The sequence below is a fragment of the Macaca thibetana genome, chromosome 9 (genome assembly GCF_024542745.1).
Source record: "Macaca thibetana thibetana isolate TM-01 chromosome 9, ASM2454274v1, whole genome shotgun sequence".
Taxonomy (NCBI): domain Eukaryota; kingdom Metazoa; phylum Chordata; class Mammalia; order Primates; family Cercopithecidae; genus Macaca; species Macaca thibetana.
In genome coordinates this window covers 114,383,725-114,388,507 of record NC_065586.1, presented here as the reverse complement: position 1 = coordinate 114,388,507, position 4,783 = coordinate 114,383,725, and the positions used below count along the sequence as shown (strand labels likewise).

Below are 4,783 nucleotides of genomic sequence, written 5' to 3'. Positions count from 1 at the left end.
ATTGTTATATATGCTCCTTGCCTTAGAGGGACATCTTGGTTCTACATACATATAAAGGTCTAGCAGATTGAAAACCTACAATTCTTTCATTACTCTTTCCATAGAGTGCTCTTGCACTGTTCCTCTAAGAAAGCCAAAGACACATTATACTTGTTTTATAGATGAGGAAATCAAGGTGCTGGGAAGTTTAAGCGAACTCTACAGCCATTCATCTAGCATAAAAGGGCTGATGTTAGAACCCAGGCCAGGCCTTTTCCTCTTCCCCACCCCATTCCAGTGGTTCTTGAAGTGTGATCCATGCCCACCTGCAAGCAGAATCACTTGTTAAAAATGTAAACTCCAGGGTCCCTCTCTGGGGGCAGGGCCTGGGATTCCACATTTTAAAAAGCTCCTCTGTAATTAGTGCATACAAAGAAGACTCATTGTCTTGGAACAACGCTCGCTTCTAACATGGGGAGTCTGGGATGGGAAAGAGGAAAGCAAGCCAGTGCAACTTGCACATGTCTTATCACAAACCATAGGGAGGGAGGTGCCATGTGGTATAAACACTGAGTCTAATGCCATTAACATAAATGCTCGTATTCCCAAACAATGCCTATACTAGTACATTACTTCCATTTTCCAAAAAACGAAAGGAAAGGTTCCGTGTCAAAGAACTCAATTGGAATCCTCGCTTGGTACTTGCTTCCTTGCCAGCAGTGCTCAAAAAGAGAAAAAGAAAATCCAAAGTCCATGTACATAAAAGTTCCATTCCCGATGGTGGAGGCTTAATTAAAGTCCTCAGATGTTTCTGTGCACCTTGGAAAGCATTTTTATGAAATTATATATTACCAGAAGTGGCTCCAACAATTCTTGCAGTTAAAAACCTTGTAACTCATGCAGCTCCGTCAGGAGCAAACTGCCTTTTTCAAGATTTGGTGTCCCGCTTCCTTTACCTCTGTAGCCTGTGGCAGTGAGGGCTGCTCAAGGGCCTTCAACTGCCAGGATGGCACTAGAGGATTTTCCAAGGTTAAGGTCAGATAACAGAGTCTGGAAGAAATGGATCCCTCTTCCTGCATTTCCTTTTCTCATTCTTTCAATAAATGTGCATCGAAGGCTTGTGATGTGTCTGGCACTACAGCAGGCACTGAGGATGCCACGCTGAACAAAGCAGCTGGATCTTCATGGAGCTCATATTCTAGAGGGAAAGACGTAATAAGCAGACTCTGCAATGTCACACAACATCACCTAGGAAATGTAGAGATGCAAGTGCTCGGGCACCAGGCCAAACATGAATTAACTGTGGTAGCAAGACCTTGTGTCTTCTGATGGGACATTGAAGTGTGAGAACCACTGGACTCCCATATGGTGATAAACTATGGAGAAAAAGACAGGGCGGAGGCAGGTGTGTTGCTGACACCAGCAAATGTTAGAATAGTGAAACTGCTACACCCCTGGACTATGAAGCAAGCCAGATTTGAATCCCAGCTCTGCTACTTAAAGGCTGTGTAACCTCCGGCAAGCTACTTAATCTCTCTGTACCTTGGGTTCTCCTTCTGAGAAATGGAGATAATAATAGTAGCTAGCTGATAGAGATGTGAGGATTAAAGGGACTAATGAATATGAAAGTGCTTAGAATAGATTCTCACACATAGCAAACAATATACTTGTTGGGAGACAATTCTCTGGACGATTCTTGTATTTCTACGTGTCTTGGAAGCAAGGCACTAAGTACGCTTTTGTTCCCAACTATCTTTGCAAGGATGTTTGTATATAACATCCTTGGAAGATTGAGATAGTGTCTCACTCAAGAGCAAAGAACAGACATGCTTACTCCCATTACAAAAGATTCAGTTTCCTAACTCAGAGTTCCTGTTCTTGAATGAAAGCCCTGCAGTGTACAGGTGTCTTTTGGCCCTCTTACTGTCATGCTTTAGGAATCAATGCAGAAATGCTGATAGCTATTTCTGTAGTGAGTAAATGTCTGAACCGAAAGTCTAGTGTCTTCTACCAGCATTTGTAAAACTGGCCAACTGACTTGTTAACTTGCAAGTAGGGTGAAATCTCAGACCCTTCATAGTTCTTGACAGTTCTGTGAAAGTGTGTGTTTGTTAGTACTACTGTCATTATTATTCCACATTACGTGCCAATTTTCTGGAAGAAACAAAAATGTAACTCATGGCCCTAGCCTTCAAAGAGTTCCCATTTGAGTCAAGGGGGTTAAATATGCAAAGATGACACAAAAGGCATACAGTAGCAGGAAAGCACAGACTTTGGAATAAAACTTGGGTTTGAATGTAGCCTACGGATGCTCACCAGCTATGGCAACTCTGTGCCTCAAATTTCTATTTGTAAAGTGCTATTGCTAATAATGCTTACTTTGTGAGGTTGTGAACATTAAGATAGTGCATGGAGAGAGCTTAGCACAGACCTGGCATGCAGTAAGCACTCAGTTACCATTACTGGTGTTGCTCTATTGCTTTTGTGCTTAGGATACAAGCAGAGAGCACTTTCTCTCCCCTCCCTGGGTCTTTAGGGAAGTAAGGCCCCAGTACTGTACTTCCTTTCAGGTGGAAGATGCTTTCCTTGGAACCACCAAACCCCAACTCAGTATGTCCCTGGATTCTGCCCAAAGAATTCCCCAGGGCTAAGCTCCTGTAGGTGGGTGGCTAAAGGACTGGCTTCGGAGTCAGACAGCTCTCAGTGCATGTATTCTTTGAGATTTAATATGATATATAATGCTTTGAAGTTTATGTGGTTGTTTTTGATGATTTTATTAATGTGCATAATAGTCCTAGCACACAATATGTGTTCAGCCAATGTTAATCAGTGCTTACGGCTACAACACCATGATTTAATGGCCCATTCAATTTTCATGACTATATTCCTAGGGTATTTCTCAGTGACTCATACATGGTAGGTGTTCAGTAAATATTTGTTGATTTAATTGGCTTGAGTGAATGAAAGAAGTAATAAGTCCTTTCATCTTTTCTTTCAAGATATTTCTGCATTAAATCATCCTCAGTATATTTTTTTGAAAGCCAAGTTTTTCCCAAAGTTCTTCATTTCCTCACCTCCCTCTCTGCCACTGGTTTTTCAGCTGCTGGGGGCTACAGACCCTCTCTCTAGAAAGATGGACATGTGAACATAAGCACTGCATTTTGCACACGATTTCCATGGTTCAGAGACCACCTGAACTTCTCCCTCTAGAGGACCCTGCTTACACACTTCCATCCCAGGGTGTCCAGCCCATTGAGATGGCCAAGAAATCATATCCCACTCATCTCCCCAAAATCAGCAAGCTGTCATGGACCGTCCTCAAACACAGTTGCTACTTTGTTCCTCTAATCAAGGCCACACAAGACCCACTTCCAATCTACTTGTGATTTAGGGGTAGCAAAGGATTAAAGCAATTCTAGTATTTTAGATTCCTATTTATAGCAGAATTGTGGTTTTCAAAACAAGCTAATGGAAAAATTGTTAGTAAAAATAGGTTCATTTGGTCTTATTGATCATACTTGTAATTCTGAAGATTCCACATGTACTTTTTGTAACCATATTTCTCTTCTCTTCCATTCTCTAGTTGTGAGAAAACCCAGTTGTCCAATAATTGTCAACCTTCCCTTGGCCTTAGGGAATGAGCACTCAAGACCTTTCTGGGCCAAGTGTGGTCACTGACTCCTGTAATCCTAGCACTTTGGGAGGCCGAGGAGGGAGAGTTGCTTGAGCCTAGGAGTTCAAGACTAGCCTGAGCAACATAGCGGGACTCCATTGCTACAAAAAATAAAAAATTAGCCATATGTGGTGGTACACCCCTGTAGTCCCCAGCTACTCGGGAGGCTAAGGTGGGAGGATTACTTAAGCCCAAGAGGTCGAGGCTGCAGTGAGCCATGATTGCACTGCTGCAGTCCAGCCTGACCCTGTCTCAAAAAAACCAAAAAACAAAAATACAAACAAAAAAACCCTTCTGGAAGCAGAAAGGAGGGGGTTTTCCAAAACCATATCAAGTACCTAGCTTGACCTCAAAAAAACACAGAAGCAGAGTTGGTAATTGATTGACAGGAAGGGCAGCTCAAAGCAGGAAATGGAGAATGGTATGAAAACACTTAAGCAGTACTGCCCAAAGGAAGAACCTGAAAAGTTCAGCCATAGATTTTCTGAGAAGATGAAAGTGTAGGCATTAGCATACTCAAGAATCAGGCAGAGAGTTTTCCCCATTTGGAAGCTGAAAAAGGAATGATCTGCTGCCCAAGACAAGAAAATGATATGGGCCCAGAGGGAACTGTCACTCACACGTACACTGTCCAGGGGGCCGGAGAAGGATTACAGCCGCCATTTTGGCTTCTCTAGAGTGAAGCAGCAAAACAATGTCTACTGGTTGCTAGGCAACCATTAGCCCATCGCTGCCCTTTTCCATTAAACATTATCTGGCTTTTTAGATTGTTTTAATTTATTTTTTTAAACAGGAAAGGTAATGCAACAGAGAATTAACGGTGCAACCTAACAATGAAAAAGCATTTGAGGTTCCCAAATCAGTGAAGGCTTTGCAAAGGTTAGATCACTCTTGGGTGGATGCCGAAGATAGTGACAGTTGACTGAAATCTCTTCCCCAAATATTTCATCAATGGTCCTCATGTTCCTAGTGCCAAAAATAATAACACTGTGGACATAATAATCTCTGAACATTGTAAAACGTAGGGCCTGGGATCTTTACAGTGATCTAGTAATCTCTGTCCTCTGCTACCACCTGCTCCAAGCTAGATCTTGTCCTGAAGCAAGTTTCTCTATCGGCAAAGAGTGGTTG

At 42.4% G+C, this 4,783-nt stretch overlaps 1 long non-coding RNA gene across 1 annotated transcript; it reads right to left on the bottom strand.

Annotated features, from left to right (window-relative positions):
- Positions 1-532: 532 nt before the first annotated feature.
- On the bottom strand, positions 533-4,327 carry LOC126962705 (uncharacterized). The gene is made up of 2 exons (XR_007728784.1): positions 4,273-4,327; positions 533-1,177 (listed from the first exon to the last, which is right to left on the bottom strand). It is a non-coding gene; the product is annotated as an uncharacterized LOC126962705 (long non-coding RNA).
- Between the last annotated feature and the right edge of the window lie 456 nt (positions 4,328-4,783).